Source organism: Peromyscus eremicus, chromosome 14 (assembly GCF_949786415.1).
Source record: "Peromyscus eremicus chromosome 14, PerEre_H2_v1, whole genome shotgun sequence".
Taxonomy (NCBI): domain Eukaryota; kingdom Metazoa; phylum Chordata; class Mammalia; order Rodentia; family Cricetidae; genus Peromyscus; species Peromyscus eremicus.
This window is the reverse complement of record NC_081430.1, coordinates 51,896,100-51,915,967: the sequence shown is the minus strand read 5'-3', so window position 1 is coordinate 51,915,967 and position 19,868 is coordinate 51,896,100. Positions and strand designations below refer to the sequence as shown.

Sequence of the window (19,868 nt, the reverse complement as noted above, 5' to 3'; positions counted from 1 at the left end):
GGCTACTGATTTTTTTATTTAATCTTGTATCCTTCCACATTTCTGAAGGTGTTTATCAGCTGTAGGAGTTCCCTGGTCGAATTTTTGGGGTCACTTATGTATACTATCATATCACCTGCAAATAGTGAAAATTTGACTTTTTCCTTTGCAATTTGTATCCCCTTGTTCTCCTTTTGCTGGCTTATTGCTCTAGCTAGAACTTCAAGTACTATTTTGAATAAATATGAGGAAAATGGACAGCCTTGTCTTGTTCCTAATTTTAGTGGAATCGCTTTTATTTTTTCTCCATTTAATTTGATGTTGGCTGTTGGCTTGCTGTAAATTGCCTTTATTATGTTTAGGTATGTTCCCTGTATTCCTGATCTCTCCAAGACATTTATCATAAAGAAGTATTGGATTTTGTCAAAGGCCTTTGCATCATCTAATGAAATGATCATGTGGTTTTTTTTCTTTCAGTTTTTTTATATGGTGTATTACATTGACAGACTTTCGTATGTTGAACCATCCTTGCATCTCTGGGATGAAACCTACTTGATCATGGTGGATAATGTTTCTGATGTGTTCTTAGAGTCGATTTGCCAATATTTTATTGAGTATTTTTGCATTAATGTTCATGGGGGAGATTGGTCTGAAATTCTTTTTCTTTGTTGCATCTTTATGTGGCTTGGGAATTAGAGTAACTGTAGCCTCATAGAAGGAGTTTGATAACATTCTTCCTGTTTCTATTATGGGGAAGAATTTAAAGAGTATTCATATTAACTTTTCTTTGAAAATCTGGTAGAATTCTGCATCTGGTATTGGGCTTTTTTTGGTTGGGAGACTTTTAATGACTGTTTCTAATTCCTTAGTGGTTATTGGTCTATTTAAGTTGTTTATCTAGTCTTGATTTAACTTTGGTTTGTGGTACCTATCCAAAAAGTTGTCCATTTCTTTTAGGTTTTCAAATTTTGTGGAGTACAGGTTTTTGAAGTATGACCTGCTGATTCTCTGGATTTCTTCATTGTCAGTTGTTATATCTCCTTTTTCATTTCAGATTTTTGTTAATTTGGATGCTCTCTCTCTGCCTTTTGGTTAATTTGGATAAGGGCTTGATTTATTTTTGATTTTCTCAAAGAACTAACTCTTTGTTTCATTGATTCTTTATATTATTCTCTTTGTTTCGATTTTATTGATTTCAGCTCTCAATTTGATTATTTCCTGGCATCTATTCCTCCTGGGTGACTTGCTTCTTCTTGTTCCAGAGCTTTCAGGTGTGCTGTTAACTCACTAGTGTGAGATTTCTCCAACTTCTTTGTTAGGGCATTTAGAGCTATGAATTTTCCTTTTAGCACTGCTTTCATAGCATCCCAAAAGTTTGGGTATGTAGTACATTCATTTTCATTGAACTGTAGGAAGTGCTTAATTTCTGTCTTTATTTCTTCCTTGACCCTTTGGTGATTCAGTTGAGCATTATTCAGTTTCCATGAGATTGTAGGCTTTCTATAATTTTTGTTGTTGATATCTAACTTTAAGCCATGGTTATCTGATAGAACACAGGAGGTTATTCAAATTGTTTTGTATCTGTTGAGATTTGTTTTGTGACTGAGTATATGGTTGATTTTAGAGAAAGTTCCATAGGGTGTTGAGAACAAGGTTTACTCTTTTTTGTGGTGGAATGTTCTGTAAACATTAATGAAGTCCATTTAAATCATATCATCAGTTAAGCCCCTTATTTCTCTGTTAAGTTTCAATCTGTTCAGTGGTGAGAGTGGGGTGTTGAAGTCTCCCACTATTAATGTGTGGGGTTTGATGTATGATTTAGGCTTTAGTAATGTTTCTTTTACATATGTTGGTGCCCTTGTATTTGGGGCATAAATGTTTAGAATTGAGACTTCATCTTGGTGGATCTTTCCTGTGATGAGTATGTAATGTCCTTCTTGATCTCTTTTGATTGATTTTAGTTTGAAGTCTATTTTGTTAGATATTAGGATAGCTACACCAGCTTGCTTCTTAAGTCCATTTGATTGGAAAGTCTTTTTCCAGTCTTTCACTCTGAGGTAGTGTCTGTCTTTGAAGTTGAGGTGTGTTTCTTGTATGCAGCAGAAAGATGGGCCCTACTTTTGTAACCATTCTGTGTCTTTTTATGGGTGAATTAAATTTATTGACACCAAGGGATATTAATGACCAGTGATTGTTAATTCCTGTTAGCTTTTGGTGGTAGTGTTTGTGTATTTCTCTTCTTTGGGATTTACTGCTGTGAGGTTATCTATTGCCTGTGTTTTCATCGGTGTATCTGACTTCCTTAGGTTGGAATTTTCCTTCTAGTGCTTTCTGTAGGGCTGGATTTGTGGATAGGTATTGTTTAAATCTGGTTTTGTCTTGTAATGTCATGTTCACTCTGTCTATGGTGATTTAAAGTTTTGCTGGGTATATTAGTCTATGCTGGCATCCATGGTCTTAGTGTCTTCAGGTCCTGTTCTTATCTATCCATTGTCCTCATGGAGTGGTACCTTGATGTACACTGGGAAAGGGAATCCTTGTGTTATCAGAGAGTATGAGCATCCAGCCCCTTGATATCCTCTCCCAGGGTCAGGGAAGAATCTACAACCAGCTGATAATTAATCTTTGAAGAAAAGAAATGAATCTATATACACAAAACTCTGTAGTCCATACACTTTATTATTTTTGTGTTGGTTCTCTCTCTACAAGCTTATACTCTGCTCTCATTTTTAACTCCTTTCTTGCTCAATTTCTCTTTACATATATCTGCTGTCCCCTCTAGGTTCTATCTTAATTCCTCCATCTAGTTCTTTCCCATATCAGCTCCTCTCCCATCTCCTTCTCTCTCATCTGTTTCTTCTTCATCTTGTACTTCCCCATCTGGCTCTTCCTCATCTTCCATCTTGTTCCTCTAGTACTGTCTTCTAGTCCCTCAATCTAGTTCTTCCCCATCTCAGTTTGTTCCTCTTAAGTTCTTACCAATCTAGTTCTTCCCTTCTCTTTTCTCTTCTCTGCTTCCTGGTGCCCTGGAAGTTCTGGTATATATACAATTACAAGCAGTAATCCCTGGACAATGCAAAGCCAGGCTTCCAGGGTCAAATGGAGGGGTGATAAGAATCACTTGCAACCCAAAAGGGAAGTGACTAATGGGGAAATGAATTAACTAAAGGCTAAATTCGGGTAATATCTAAGAGGGATCTTATATGCTCAACTATAGTCTTAAACATGATTGGTAGAAAATGTTAAGACTCTATAAGTTGCTAGGTCAATGGGAGAAAATAAAATGCGTTCTTTTTTCCTATGGCTCCTATCTGTCCAAGGGAAAGGAGGAAGTAAAGCTTAATTGGCATATCTGCCAGGCCTTCTCAAACAAGTAGCCTGGATGCTTAAGTCTGTTCTTAGAGAGTACAGAGGTATCTCTGATAAGGTACTTTCCTCCATCTGGGGATGGACCTGACTGGATGCTGCCAATAATGATAATTACAGGGAGGCTTGAACTAGGGTTCTGGCTGAGCATAGCTGTCAGCACAGAAAGTTATCTAAATATTTCTAGAAGTGGTTAGCTAAAGAGTTAAAGGTCTATAAAGTTAGTAAGGCTGTAAGAAAGGAGGGTCTGAGCTAAACTGTGTAAAGCTATTACTTAACGACCACCTGACCTAGGTGGTGTCTCCTTGTAGAATTTAGCTTAAATCAGGAGACTTGCATGTGGACTGTTATTACTGCTAGTCCTTGAAAGTGGCCAAGGGAGATATCTGATTCCAGAGGAAGCCTTTCCTGAGGCTGTTCTCCAAATACCTGGAATTTGTATGTCCAGAGAGTGATCAGACCACACTGTTAGCCCTTCTTAGGGAAAAGTCAATTGGGACACATGATTTTCATAGCAGAATACAGCTGATATGTAACAAGCCAAATAATACCAAAAGCTCCTTGGAATTTGGCTTCCTCTGGAGAAATTCCTTGATCCCTCCAGGTAGTGACTTTGCCATAACCAGCAGAGTTCTTATGATATATTCCTGTGGGCCCCAGCAGTGTGTGATTCTCCAGGCTGTAATTCTCTGCAACTACATGTCCACCTGCTCAATGTTTGTTATTAGGAGTCTTGAGACTAAAGGATATCTCAAATTGAACGAACAACCTTCCCTATCTGTGCAGGGTCAAGCACTGTTTCAGAGCTCACAAATGCCCTATGGACACCCAGCACCCAAACCCAGATTCACAGTGTCCTCCTCTCCTTCTCTGTCCAGGCACTAATGCAGCTAATCCTTAAGCTGAATCACCTCTTCTCCTCTCCAAATGTGGCCTGATGTTCCCTGAAGCTGTCCTCAGTGACAATCCCCACATTTGCCTAGAGCAGCTCTCTGCTTTATAGCCACACCATGTTATGAGGTTCCCAAGACAAGAACAGTGATTCACCACTCCAAAGCTCTCTGTAGTTCTGAGTCCTTTGAGAATCTTCACAGGGCCAGGTGTGCTGACATCTGGTGACTTATTCCTTTTCCTAAAAACCCATGATTCTTATAAATGCCTCCATTGCTGTATGCTCTGCCAAAGGAATTCTTTTTGGTCATCTGGCCACCTTCTCATCCTCCTTTGACCTAAGCTCAGAGGTCATATGAACCATTGACTCATCCTGGTGCTTGATATGAACGATTCAGAGCCTTCTTTAATGGTCCACCTGCACACCACCATGGTGATACCTGTGCAAAGAACCTGGCTTGATGGAAACTGTTCCTCTGTCATCAGGACACTTGAAGAACATCCTGCCAGTCATAATGCCTAGCTGTGAGGTCACGGGAAAGAACTAAGCTTCTCTGGGCCTCAGTTCCTTCATCCATTAAAAAGGACTGATAATAACATGTAGGTCAGAAGTCCATCACAGGAGTCACAGAGTGTGAGTGACAATATCTACTTTCCTATGGTCACTAGAGGCCATACCCTGCCCACAGGAGCTGAGTGAACACAGTCTGGACACTTCCTGTGCAGTTATACGTTTATTGATTCTTTGCTCAAAGCCCTACATTTTGGGTAAGGAAGGTGGATGTGTCCATCTGTTGTGTGAGGTTGGTCAGTGGGGAACCAAGAAAAAGGCTCCTCTAACCTAAGTAGGTGTACTAGGGGAAAGGAGCTGGTCTGACCAACCAACTCCATGAGCAGTAGGAATTTGGGATCCAACAATGTGCCAGATGTGGGCAGGGTCAGAAGCCCCTGCAAGGGACAGTGGGTGGCAGAGCCTGAAGGAGGGAAAGTTTGAGGTAGGAACTAGGTACACAGTGATCCCAGATGCTGGAAATAGACTCAGGGTGGCAAGTTCCCATCTCAGTCCTGGGACTGAGCGCTACATGATTGACCTATAAGGCTGCATAGTTCAATCAAGCCTGCTGATGCTGAGGCAGAAATAACCACAGCCTAGATAGGGACTGAGCCTACCTGCCAGGGGCCCGGATTTGGGTAGAGGCAGATACAGGAGAGGCAGCAGGGAGGGCAACAAAGACAGAGTTCAAGCTCAGGAACATGAACTAGTGCTGCCAGGAGGACTGGGAGCCTGACACTGACTGTCCCCAGTCCCCTGTGCATGGTTGAGTCATACAGTTAGTCACTGTCACTGTCCAATCCAGGCATGCCACAGCCAATCATAGCATGGAAGCCAAAATGCACATAGAGATCCACATACATGCTTAACCCCTGCCTTCTAAGAACAAGCTTCACCACTTGGGAAGTTCTAGTTTTCCTTGGGGTTTTTGACTTTGGCCATAAAGAGTGGAGTCTGAGTATTTGTGTCAGAGATCACCACCAGGAATGGCCTGCTGAATTCTATTGTCAGAGGGTTCAAAATTAGAGCTGATCCCACAGGACTCCATCCTGTGGCGGCAGCTGCTTCTGTGCATGTCTCAGCCACGTCCAGCACAACATTGTGGACCACCTGTAGGAGAAAGACATCACTCACTGGAGACCAGGAAGGACAGGAGAGGAGATTCCTGGAGCAAGCATCCACTGCTGGCCTCAGCTGCTGGTGAAGTGGTTTGTTCCTATCATGAGCTCTACCCCTGGTGTTTCCAAGTCTCTGCTCAGGGTGTGAGATGAGGCATGCCCTGGGTCTGCTCAGTCTCTGAGGATCTGTGTTGCCCTCAAACCTATCCTCAAACTGGAGGTTGGGTGTAGACAATGCCAGTCCTTACTCCACAGGCAGCTTCTCAGAAGACCCACAGGGAAAAAGCCAGGGTGCTGGCAGCCAGTGTGGGATACAGCATCTCTCCTGCTCTATCCTCCATGGGACATACAACCTCAATGCACAGGGCATGGCTTCTCATTACCAGACTGCCATGCCCTGCTGGTACAGATCTAAGCCCAGGCCTCTGAGTAGACACTGGACAGAACACCAGAAATGCCAGACTCTGTATCTGGGAATGTAGTGTGGGATCCTAAGGCATCTTCTCTCCTATTTTTTTTTTTCGAGACAGGGTTTTTCTGTGTAGCTTTGCACCTTTCCTGGAACTCGCTTTGGAGACCAGGCTGGCCTCGAACTCACAGAGATCCGCCTGCCTCTGCCTCCTGAGTGCTGGGATTAAAGGCGTGCGCCACCACCGCCCGGTTTCTCCTATTCTTAATCTTTTCATCCCAACTGAATTCATCCCTTGGTATTTCCTTTACTGCTGCTGTTCTGTGTTCTAATCAAGAATACTGGACCAGCTCTACAGTAAAGAAACTGAGGCTAAAGTGCTTTGTCCTGCAGTGGATTGTGGGTGGTATTTGCACTTCAGCAAAGGTCGGTGCCTATCATTGTCTAAGACCAAGCACAGGTTCTTTCCTACCATGTGCTCCAGTGTGTGATTATGTTCAGTGGGTAGAGGAGAGATTGGTGGTATTGTATCCAGGAGGAGTATCTAGGCTGTAATCCAGCTCTCCTGGGATGAGGGAATCTCTGAAATGCAGGCTTTCTCACACATTTGCCATTTCTCCACACACCACTTGGCCTTCACCATCCTCATTCACGCACCAATGAGAACCACCTAGTGTTTCTAGGCGTACCTGAGAGACACTCAGGTCCTTGGCCCCTGTGATCCTAGACAGATCAGCCTGTGTGGAGAAGACTTCCCTGATGCCCAGTTGTGGAAGGATGTTCTCCAGGCTGTAGTCACTGGAGATGGAGAACTTGGGCATGTAGAGATCATCAATCTTCCTGAGAATGAAAAGGGGAAATATAAGAGTCACTGAGCTCCATTGTCCCATCAACCCACTTTATAGTTGGGGAACTAGAGACAGCCCTCTCACTAGAAAGCAGCCTTCTTTCCATCCATGCCTAGATCACTTGATTTTCCATTAGTGCCTGAGAGTGTTTACAGGGGCCAGGCAGTGAGGCTTGATACTTTTTTTTTTTTTTTTTTTTTTTTGGTTTTTTGAGACAGGGTTTCTCTGTGTAGCTTTGCGCCTTTTCCTGGGACTCACTTGGTAGTCCAGGCTGGCCTCGAACTCACAGAGATCCGCCTGGCTCTGCCTCCCGAGTGCTGGGATTAAAGGCGTGCGCCACCACTGCCCGTCTAGGCTTAATACTTTTTGTTCCTCTCCCGAAAATACTTTCCTCCAAGATCCACAAAATGGAGCCCTTCCCTTGACCTGTAGACCCTCAGACATCTCCTAATGACACTAGTATATTAAATTTCACTCTGCATCTGACTCCAGCTTTCCTAATCCTTGAACACTCTCCTCAATTTCACCCCTCCTCACCTTTTAACTAATCAAATAATGATTAGTTGTATCTTCACGTCCCCATTCTCTCTTCCTCATTACAAGAGGAGCCCTCAAGGGAAAGAAATTTTATTCTTGAGTCTCTGATAACCTCTTAGGGTATCAATCAGAGCACATCACATAGTAGGTCTTCAAGTCATCATTCCACGAATGGTGAATGAATGAGTGATGAGGGGATGAGATGGCTACACAGGGCATAGCTGATTCTCAGAGCTAATATCTCAACCTCACTCTCCTCTGCCTTCCAAAGCCCATTCAAGATTCCCTGTAATTACAGACTGTTAGACACAGAGGAATCCTCAGCTCCTGCACTAGCTGATGTCATCTTGTGAACAACAAAATGACAGTAAAATCTGTCCAAAAACTGCTGAGTCAGTGGAGGGAAAGTCACCTCGAATCCACCTGTCCCTGATGACTCTCCAACCGTTACACTGGGTACTCCTGACACTCTGAGGTACAGGGACACTGGGCTTCAGGCAACAGCAGGGTGGGGAGCCAGACCAGCTCTGGTTCCTGTGGACACGCACCTGGACCTCAGAGAGTCCTTCTATTTCTTCAGGGTCTCTGGTTGTAAGCTGGCTTCCACCTGCTGCATCCTGCCCTCATCAAGGAGGATGAACAAGGCACTGGCATTGCCTGAGTACTTCAGCTCCACCACAGAGCAGGACAGATCCTCATCCCGGAAGTAGGGTGTGGTCAGAAATTTATGGTGTATCATGGGCACCTTCACAGACCTCTTCTTGTCCAAGTAGAAGTCAGACTCTCGTGTGAAATGAGGCTCAAAGTGCCTCTTCCATTTCCCTAAATGTGGAGCAGCTCATCAGATTGTACAATTAGCAGAGAGACCCCACCTCCACCCCATTTCTGCCAGATTCTCAGTCTTGACAGGAATCAATCAATCTTCAACAGCATAGAGGGATCCTTACTGGTTGCATAATCTAGATTAGGAAAAACCTTGTCCAATGTAGAACTATGCATGAGAAGTGATCTACAGGCTTGGTTTGGAAAGGGAAACTCAAAACCAAAGCTTCCCTATATGAGATATTTGAAAAACAGCCAGGTATCTGAAGGTGGGGTAGTGTATCAGAGAGATGAGATTGAAATTGGGGAGCCTGGAGCTTGAGGAGTTGAGGATCCCTTCTTCCCCCCAGGAGCCATGTATAGAAGGCTGTGTCTTGTGGGACTGGTTTTAGGAAGAACAGGACAAGAGAGACTTTGTTCTCCCACACTGTGATCTGTCCATGGTGCCCCTCAGTGTGAACCACCTTAATGAAAGTCATGAGTCTGTTTATATTGAAGCTGGTGAGATCTTCAACTTCCCAGAGTTAGATTACCAGTATAGTTGGTTGAGTAAGACATGGGTAATGTGACTTCTTCTCCCATATCATCCATTTCACCTCCATGAATCAAAGATATCCTACTCAGACTTACCCAATATCCGAAGTGCATGTGGCAATGTGCAATACCCTGGGGACATGGTACTTTAACAATTTCTTGGCCTCAGGACCCAGCAGCATAAAGATTCATACCCAGCTCACAGCCAATCAGCCTTGGAGTTTAGGTCCTGGCCCAGCAGAGAGAACCACACCCTACAGTCTAATCCTTCAGGCCCATCACTCTACTTCCCCTCTCTCCAGAGAACAGCTGCTCTGGGGCCATCCTGGACTCCTGTCCTCTGTCCTCCTACCCTCTTCTGTCCATGGTCAGTTGGTTTTCTGTGTATAGTCTCAGAGCCTATCTTCCTCTGCTTTGGCCTGTCCAGAGTCCAGAGTCCCAAATCCACCCCATATCCAGCCACATCAGGTCTTATCAGGAATCATTCTGTGGGCCATTGCCTGACTCCTTGGTCTATCAGGCAGGGTTTTGTGGGTGTGGGCTCTGCATGTGTTCCCACTAACAATTACCCACAGCAATTCTAGTACAGTCTCCCAACTCTCTTGCCCCCAAAACTTAGATCCCTTGTCCCAGGAGTATGTCTTCAGCACTGTGACCCTGAAGTCTGCTTTGACTACTAATGTTACAAACTGAAATTGCATTGATCAGCCAGACACTAAACACAGAACACTGCCTGGCTGACACCTCCCTCTCACTAATGGCTTTTCCTCAGTCCCTGCTTTTCCATGTCCATGTCCAGCATTACAGAAAAGGCCCAGGGAGAGGTCCTGCATAGGAATGTGTGACAGGCTCTTCAGTAGTTATGGCACCTGGTATTTCCCCCTTTAAGATTGAGTAACCAGGCTCCTTAGGTCAAGAAGTCCCAGACCACCTGAGACCTCCTAAAGACATAGGTTCTCTATCAAATGGATTCTCTAGGAGCATTTCAGTAATGCAGGAATGGGCTGAATGAGGGACTTCTTTTGAAGTAGTTTGAATGCAATTGGCCCCCATAAGCTCACAGGGAGTGGCATTATTGGGAATTGTGGCTTTGTTAGAGTAGGTGTGGTCTTGTTGGAGAAAGTGTGTCACTGTTGAGGCAAGTTTTGAGGTCTCATAAATGCTCGAGATACTGCCCAGAGTCCCAGACCACTTCCTCTTGTCTGAAAGTTGTAGGACTCTCGGATACCACTCTAGCATCTTGTATGCCTGCACACTGTCATGTCCCACCATGATGATAATGGACTGAAACTGAACTGTAAGTGAGCCACCCTAATTAAACATTTTCCTTTATAAGAGTTGCCATGGTCTTGGTGTCTCATCACAACAATAGAATACTGACTAAGACTCCAACTCTGCCGGGAGAAGCCATGGCTACTCCCCATTCATGTAGGATGGACATGTCATCTATGCATTCTGCAAGTCAATAAGTTTAAGTCACAGCCAAATTCAGCCCTGTTAGGCTGAGAGCACAGGGGTTCTGTTGAGTATGTACCAGGAACTGTAACCATTATGTAGAACACTCCAGAGAAGTAAGACCTGTTAGTAATGAGAAGTGAGGTTACCATGTTTCCAAGGCCATAAGCACCTCCTTTCCTGTGGGCAGAATATGGACACAAAGTGCCCATCCAGCACCTTATAATCAACCCCTGAAACAGTTACAATCCTCACCTTTAAAGTAGATGTAATTCACCAACACCATTAATGAACTCTCATCCAGGTCTGAGACCAGTTCCTTGATCTTCCCCTGGGTCTGTTTGCTCACATAGTCATTGATGTTCTTTTGGGCCTCATGAGGCTGCTGGAAGTCAGCTGTGGAGATCTCAGCCTGGTACAGCACCCTTGCCTTCTCCTTGAACTCTGCCAGGATCTGTAGGTGCTTTTCAATAAACATGGCACTACCTGTTCTGATCTGCTCCTGGTCACCTGGCTGGCTGAGCATGTGGAGAATGTGTCCCAAGCCCCGATGGATGACTGCCTCAGGGGTCTCTGTGAGACTGAACTTGAGACCTTCCAGAATCTCTTCCAGGGTGTTGCTGCTTGCTCCCAGTGACAGGATGGCCAAGGCTGTTGAGATGCTGAATGGAGAGAAGACAACATTTCTATCTGGATTATTTAAAGCCAGTTCCTTGTAGAGGCTGAAGGCGAAGTCAGTGTTGGTGGATGTCAGTGCTAGATTGTCCACTGGTGTCCTGTTGTTCTGGTTTTCCTGGACAGCAGTGTCCCTTCCCAATGTGTCATCTGGTTGGCAGAGGACATCAAGGGAAATCTCAGCCATTACTCTGTTCTCCTGGTTGAAAAGAAAAGATCCTTTGTTAGGGAGAGTCATGTGTTTCCCTGACTACCTCCTTGTCCTCCCACTGTGTTCCTACACTGTGTGCCTGCTCTGCTGCCCCTTTGATGCCCTTGTGACTGTGCATGAGAGATTCTCTGGCCACTCAGATGGGAGTACCACAGCCTCTGCTCCCTTTATTCCAGGAAGAATTGCTGTTGCAGCAACCAATATTCCTAATAGAGAAACAATACCCAGAGGGATGAAGAGATTTGCTAGGGTCACAAGGTAAGGAAGAGAAGAACTTGGGGATGGGCTCAAGCCTTGTGTAATCTGAATGTCTTTTCTCCTCTTCTAAATTGGCATAAGGACTCATCATAAGGCAGGGGATCTCCTCCTTTGCATTTATGTCTACTACCCCATCATCATCAATCTCTGTTCAGGACTCAGGGAAGGATCTTTAGACCAGTTATTTATCACAGCACCCACTCCAAACTGCAGCAGATATATCCAAGTAACCCCACAGCCATGGACTGAACCTAGTGCCTGTTTCTGGGAGTGTGAAGGGTTAATTGAGGGCAGCTCTGGAGACAAGTATTGCAGCACCAAAGCCTTGGGACCCCTGACCACAAATGTTAGAAGGACCAATAGGGGAAGGTGCTCTCAGCCCTGCCAGGATAGCACAAGGAGGTTTGTATCTCAGCTTCAAAGGCCTCCTGATGGGAAGGAACTGGAGTGGTGTTTGTGTCTCTGAGATCTGGACCATATTTTATTTTGACTGTTAGGATGTCTGTGTGGGGCAAAATAATAGGTGAACGTCTACTGACAGCTTGTTGAGTGACCTAGTGTACACTATTTGTAAAAGTCTATGGCTTTTTAGGAACACTTTGGATGTTTGTGGGGAATATCCAGAGGGCCATCTCCTCCATACACCCCTGTACTGGAGCATAAGCATCATAAAAACTACAGTTGAAGGCTGATGATCATGGTAAACACTGCCACCCTCCTTTAGCCTCTGTCCACACTGTAGAAGAGTTCAGAGGAGAATGTAGATGCTAGAGGAAAAGGAAGGTGAGGAAGAAGAACAGAGGAGAGAGGACCAGGTGAGAAAAGAAGCTGGAGTGAGAAAGTGGGGGGTAAGAGGAGGGAGGATGAGTGGGGAGGACAGTAGGACAGAGCCAAGGCGAAGATGGAGGGGAGAGAAGACCAGAAGAGTGTAGGAGGAGAATGGAGGGAGCAGAGGAGGGAGGAGTTGGAGCTTAGGCACAGGTCCCCAGGCTATGCAGGCCCGGGCCTGCAGAGGGGCCAGGGACTTCAGCAGCCTTTACCCTGTGTTTATTGTCAGATTGATGCAACCATTTCTTTGGAAAACATTCAACCACATTTTATGTCAGAATTATTTCCACAGAAAACAGGCGAGTCCGTTTGAGGAGGAGACCTGGCTCAGTGGCTGAGCTGTAGCCTTCTTTTCCTTATTAGAAGAGGGTGTGGTCCCTTTTCTTGGCCATGGGATCTGTTGGGGAAGTGAGGTCCCTGACCCCAAGACATGTCCTCTCTGCTGTAAGCACTGTAGGGATGTCACCACCCCCACAAGGACTCTGTCACTGTCCTGTCTCCCTCTGGTTCCTACAGTTGCACCTGGGATAGTCAAGGTCTCAATACTTCCTCCCCATGGAGGGTCAGAAGGAGCAGGCTCCATTCTCTCTCCAGGCGCATAGACCATGACACCCACATCTTCAAACATATGAAGACCCAGATTGGAGAGAAGATTCATATGTACCCCGGAAATGTCCCCTGATTTCAAACCAGTGCCCCAGAAACAACTTCTTATATCTCCAAACCAAAACTCAGGTCATAACCAGTAGCACACAGTCCTGCAAAGGTACCTTTTCTGTCCCCAGAGAGAAAGAATCCCGGGCATTACCTGCAGAGCTGATGTCCGCTGCCAGAGTCTGTGATAGCTGAGTTCTGATGTTCGGGTGGCTGTCTGCCTGGTGTGTTGTTCTCCCCAAGCACACTGATGTCTATTTATCCCCACCAGGGACTCCTCCCTCTCCTTAGGAAATGCTGGCCCAGATAAATTGTGCTCTGTGCTCAGTTTGGAAATATACACATGGGATGATTTCAGGTAATGTGCATTTAGAAGCTCCAGGAAGCAGAACAACATCCTGATGGGAAATCCCCTACTTTGTTCTGGATGACAAGCCCACTGGATTGACATTCTGGTTATCTGTTTCTCTAATTGTTTAATGGTCAGTGTGGAACAGGGGAGAAGTCAGAGTTAAAAAGACAGGGCACAAGTCGAACTTGTCACCAGGTAGGGCTACAGATAATAGTTGTCCTAGACTTTCTAAGTCACTTCAAAAAGAATACAACAACTTTATGTCCATGCTCCCTAATTTCCTTAAGTAAACTCACACATTAATAAACACATGCCTTGATGCTTATAGAACTCCACCTGCATCTGTGTAACCGTTCTGTCTGGCAGTAATGGGCATATTCTCAACAGACTTGCTGTCCCCTTGACTATCAGACTTCTGGAGGGAAGCTGCCTTGTCTGGTGGTGAAGGAAAACTCCTAGAGGAATCTGTGTCTGCAAAGCCTGGCTGGCTGATCTGAATTTCAGTACTGTAGAGAGATGGGAACACTGCAGGTCAGAGGCTAATGACCTTCTCATGGGCTAAGTGCTGACTCTCTGGAACATCCATGTTTCCTCCCTCTGTGTCAGAACTCAACCTTGTGACAGTAGAGTCTATTCACTTAGCAGACAACCAGCTTCAATCCAAAAGCTAAGAATGGCAGCAGATAACATCTTGAACCTGTAGAGAAGCTCCCCGATCTTGATGATGCATCTGCCTCCCTGAAGTTCCCTCCCCTGCATTTTAAACTTGCCTTGATTTGTGACTTGGTTTGATTAAGCTATCAAGTTCATGAAACTGTTTCCATACTGGAACATGAAATTTGAGTAACCTAAATCTGTGTTCTCAGATCCTGTCACCTAAAATTGTTCTTATGAAGTGTCTGTTGTTCCCCATAGGATGAGAGCTGTGGTGTTTGTGTCCACAGTGTGGTCAAACTCAGCAGGCAGGTGTTTGGTCAAAAGCTGTTGTCCCCAAATGATGGAGGTGCTGATCCTAACAACAAGGATTTTGGCTGAGTAAACAGTAGCTTAAAGTCTCTGTGTTCCAGAGAGGCAGATCACCCATGGTGCATTTCTGTTTATCAGGACACATCCTAACCTTCCCAAAAAAACACCTGCTAACTCAGGCACAGACACCCAGTTCCCCTTCAACCAGACAGGCTGAATCAGTTCAAACATCCCTACCTCAATGTCATTAAAACAAACTATTTCTTTTTCTGCCATTTTGCTTATTTTCTCTGCCAACGCAGAGAGAAAATCCTGATCGTTTAATCCTCAATGAATCTCTATTTCTCCCCACACTGACTTACATTTGGTTCTGTAACCATGGAGAGAGCACTGGGCACCTTAGAAAGGGCCCTATCCACTCTAAGTGAACTAAAGTGCCTATGTTTTGACACCCTGCGTGCCAATCACTTGCTTCTGCTGGCTATTGCCATTCCCTCCCACTACCCCCACCTAGTTCAAGTCTAAATTTTAGAGTCTGTTTTTCCAGCTGTTTCTCTTCTCCACTGGCTAGATTTATGTCAACTTGACACCCTCTATAGCCATCTGAGAGGAGGGACCCTCGATTGAGAAAATGCCTCCATAGTGGAGGCTATAGTTGTGGGAATTCTGCCATTCAGTCCAATGGCCAATTGTATGGAGCGGTTTGTTGAGCCCAATGGGTGTTGTCTTTTCTCAAGACGTGTGACCCCTTAAGAACTGTGGGGAAATGGTCCTGCCCTCTCTTGGGCTGGTCAGAGTAGATAGTGAGGGTCAGAAAAGCATGGCTTGCAGTTTAGTTCCCATCGTACTTGGGCAGAATGGCAGGACCTCAGCAGCTGAATCAGTGGCTCCGTCTTAGCTTTGTTCTGTGTCATGAGTGTACCTTATTGATTTCACATGTTAATAAACCTGGTTTGAACCTAGAATTCTTTCCTGCAATACCTGGCACCCTATGTGTTATTGGTTATAGTCGATCTCTTTCTAAAGAAGAAAGGGGGATATGATATATTAATGATGGGGAAAAGGGGAGATTATTATGATGAAAAGAAGATGTAGATTATTGCATCTACTTTAGGCAAAAAACAACTGTTAATCTCAAATATTTTACATTGGTTTGAATTTTAGGTTATTGATACAAATTTAAAGTCAATTTTGTCACACTGTATGTATATTTTTACTCTTTTTTAAGGTTATGTTTATGCAGCTCACTTAAAAATGCAATGTATAATTATAAAACCCAGATTAATAGTCATCTATAAAAGTCAAATTTGTAGCCGTCTTAGTTAGGTTTTCTAGGTATACAAAGATACGTTTCAATTAGAAACCTTGTGACTATGAAGTCTATTAACTTAGCAGACAATTAACTTCAATCCAAAAGCTAAGAATGCCAGCAGCTAACACCCTGAGCCTGTGGAGAAGCTCCTCCAATTGATGCACCTGCCTCCCTGAGTAGCCCTTTGAGTAGGCCCTGAGAGATTTCCCATTATAAGCTGTGAGAGGACTGGGGGTTAGCTCAGTGGTAGGGGGATTTCCTAGAAAACACTAGACCTTTATGGTGGTATTTTTATTTGTACTGAAATGTGATTTTAATTGTATGTTAATAAATAAAATTGCCCGGGGTTCAGAGATATTAGAGCCGTAGCAAGATCATGGCGGTGGTGGCACACACCTTTAATCCCAGCACTTGATAGACAGAGCTAGGTAGATCTCTGTGTGTTCAAGGATACAGTCAACATTGGAGACACATGCCTTTAATCTCAATACCATAGAGGACCTGGAGGGCTGTACATACAGGCAGTGATGAGGCAGTCACGTGTTCGGGTTTACAACCAATGAGAAGGCAGAACAGCTAGACTATATAAAGACATACACAGGAAGTAGGCCCCTGGCGGAGCTCTCTCTTGGCTGAAGAGGATCGTTGAAGCAGGAAGGGTGAGGCTCTTAGCTCTGATCTCTTGGCTTTCTGCTCTGAATCGGCTCTGTTTCTTATTTAATAAGATGGTTGGTTACATCTACAGACCTTGCTTCAGTTCATAGCACCAGAGGAAAAAGAACATCATGAGAGCAAACTTGGACATGGAGCCTCCAACATGTGTCAAGTCTTCAGTGAACTGAATGATTCATGAGAGGCCCTGAGGAAGAATCATCTAGCCTGGCTCCTCATGGGTACCTGACACTATGAGATATTTCATGTTTTTTCAAGTTGTGCATTTATTTGGGGGCAATTAATTCTGCATCACCAGACATGTGACAAGACCATTCATCCCCCTCTTAGTCGTTATGTCCAAGGGAGAGAATGTGGACAGACATGTCAGAAGACAACCTGCAGGCTCTCACTGAAATGACTAAGGTAAGTCCTTCATGCTCTGACTCCATCTTGTGTTTCCTCACAGATTTCTCAGCTCTCTACTTTCCCCCACCACAGTCATGTCTGCCTTCACATGTATTTGAGAGTTCCAGGGACATGTCCATGGTGCACAGAATAGACCAACTAAAGGAAATCACAATAAATAAAGAAGCTATAACTCAAAATTATGATTGAAATAGTAACTCTACTCTGTTAGGAAAGAACAATTCAAATTAATCTGACCTACACCCAACTTGTTTGTAAATTATGGTCTTTGTGGTTTTTTCCTTTAAACATGCTGTGTCCCTGAGCTTGGGCACCTATAGACTTTTTGGAGGCATAAGCTTGTTTTTGGTCTCATCATTAATAACAGTACTTAAACCATGAATTGGCTTAATATTATTGTTTTCCATAACTATGTCATGTGGATCATTTCAACACTATAGTAGTGTCTCACAGTGGATTCTTCCCTAGGCAGAAGCCCCTGTTCCTGATGTTCTTTCTTCCACAGAGACAATGATGGCCACCACTGTTGCTCTGTCCTTCATGCCTAAGACCCTGTTGCATCTTCCTACCTGCTGAGGTGAGCCTCATTGTTGACTGCCTACTGTGAAGGATCCCAGGACCAGACACTAGTCAATGCTGAGTCAATCCAGGAGTATGATCCTGACCAGCTGAATGGTGTCTGTCCTCTCCATCATCACAGCTTTGGAACCTGCTGACCCATACCCAGACTGGCTGTGAGGACACACTGATGTAACAGCTGAGGAACCATACAGCCTTCCTGGTGGTGTGAAGGATGCCTTTGTTATCAAACTGTTTGAGTTCTTCAGAATTCTACGTACAGAATCCTGAGCTGCAGACATTTCTTCCCATCCTGGGGGTTGTCTCCTCACACTCACAGTACTGGGGAACCAAAACTTCACATATATAAGCCAATCCAGCATTCCACCACTAAGCTAACTCCAAAGCCCTCTTCTCTTTCTCCTTGAATTTTTACTTTATGTGGTTCCATGTGTTTGTGAATGTGTATGTGTACATCCATGTGCACATCCACGTGAAGGTCAGAAGTCAACTTCAACTGTCATTCCTCTTCCATCTTGGTTTTAGGATAAGGTCTCTCCATAGGCTTGCAATTCATTGAATTGTCAAGGTTGGCTCTCCCAGGAGTCCCAGGAACCAACCTGTCTCCACCCCAGAGCTGGGATCACAAGTTCATGTCATCATAGTTGGCTTTTTTACTTCAGGGAATAAATTCAGATCCTCATGCATATGAGACCAGCACTTTACCCACCTGGCCATATCCCCAATCCTCATTCCCTAGATAGTGTCTTTAGATGCACAAAGCTTGACTTCCCTCTGGCCCAAAGCAAAGAAGCCAACAGACCCCGGCCTGAAGTCTCTGAAACTGTGATTCAAACCAAACCTTTGCTTCCCTCAGTGGGTTATCTCAGATGTGCTGTCCCAGTGACATAAGGCTAACTGACACACCTCTCTCTCTGCTGTCTGCTCTGTGGCCTCAGAAACAACAACAGAAAACAGATGGAGGCAGCCAGCTGGATGGCAGCTCAGCATCCTCCCAGAAGGCCCTGGAGTTGGCTGTGATTGTTCTAGGGGGAGAAACCTTGGTAAGGATCTGCAGATCATGCAGTTCACAGTGGTTCTCCCTTGGGATACTGGCATCTGGTGGGGTTACCTTAGATACTCTGTCCTGGCCTTGGTTTGGAGCACAGATCTCTGAACTTATTACTGTAAACACGCTGTAGATTTTGTGCTTGTTGTAAGGCACAGGCTGGGAATGAATGCTCTGTAGTGCACATCTCCTACAGTCTGCTTAGCAAGTTACTATAGCACACCTTCCTGGGGTTGAGGATTATTCTCTGAGAGAAGATATTGCTGCCATTCTGGGTGAGCATGGATACCATGGGTTCTGATGATGCACAGTGGCTGGCATTGTTCTCTGCAGGGAGGTCACTCTTGATTCCTGTTGGCAGCTGCTTCAGTGCCCTCCTGGGCTGTGCCAACTGCACAACACCTGAAGGGATAAGTATTCTTCCCATGCTCGAATATTGGAGTGGGTTTCTGATGTGGCTGAAGGGGTGGGAGGAAGAGGCAGCCTGGCCCTTGATGGTCATTATAACCATTGCCACTACTACTCTTACCACTTCCATAGTACTTCATGGTTGGTATTCTCTGATTATTGATGTTTAGACATGAGACCTTGGTAATTACCTCTGACAAGTAATTTGGCCAAGAGAATTATATGTCAGACTATTTTTTTTATTATTAAGAAATTTTCTATTCACTTTACATATCAACCACAGATCCCCCCTCTTACCTCTCGCCACCCCTCAGCCTTCCCCCTCCAATCCACCCCTCATCCCCACATTTCCCAAGTCAAGGTCTCCCATGGGGAGTCAGCAGAGCCTGACACACTCAGCTGAGGCAGGTCCAAGACCCTCCTCCCTGCACCAAGGCTGTGCAAGGTGTCACACCATAGGCACTGGGCTCTAAAAAGCCTGCCCATGCACCAGGGATGGATCCTGATCACCCTGCCTGGGGGTCCCCAATCAGTTCAAGCTAAACAACTGTCCTCCCATATCCAGAGTATCTTGTCTAGTCCTATAGGGCTCCTCAGCTATCAGTCCACAGTTCATGGGCTTCCACTAGTGTGGCTGGTCATCTCTGCACATTTTCCCATCATGATTTTGATGTCCCCTGCCCATAGACTCCCTCCTCTGTCTCATTGATTGGATTCCTGGAGCTCAGCCTGGCACCCAGCCATGGATCTCTGCATCTGCTTCCATCAGTCACTGGATGAAGTCTGTATGATGACAGTTAGGGTATTTACTAGTCTGGTCACCAGAATAGACCAGTCCAGGCACCCTCTTGACCATTGCCAGTAGTCCAAGGTGGGATCATCCTTGTGGATTCCTGAGAACTTCCCTGGCACCGTGCCTCTTCCTATTCCCGTGAGGTCTTCATTTATCATGGTATCTCTTTCCTTGCTCTCCCACTCTGCCCCT

General features: G+C 44.9%; 1 long non-coding RNA gene and 1 pseudogene across 1 annotated transcript; one reads left to right on the top strand and one right to left on the bottom strand.

The window, feature by feature from the left end:
• Positions 1 to 17,528, bottom strand: part of LOC131924518 (serine protease inhibitor A3N-like) — a 38,557-nt pseudogene extending 21,029 nt beyond the window's left edge.
• Positions 11,572 to 18,113, top strand: LOC131924521 (uncharacterized). The gene is made up of 3 exons (XR_009382927.1): positions 11,572 to 11,656; positions 16,526 to 16,845; positions 17,354 to 18,113. It is a non-coding gene; the product is annotated as an uncharacterized LOC131924521 (long non-coding RNA).
• Positions 18,114 to 19,868: the final 1,755 nt, after the last annotated feature.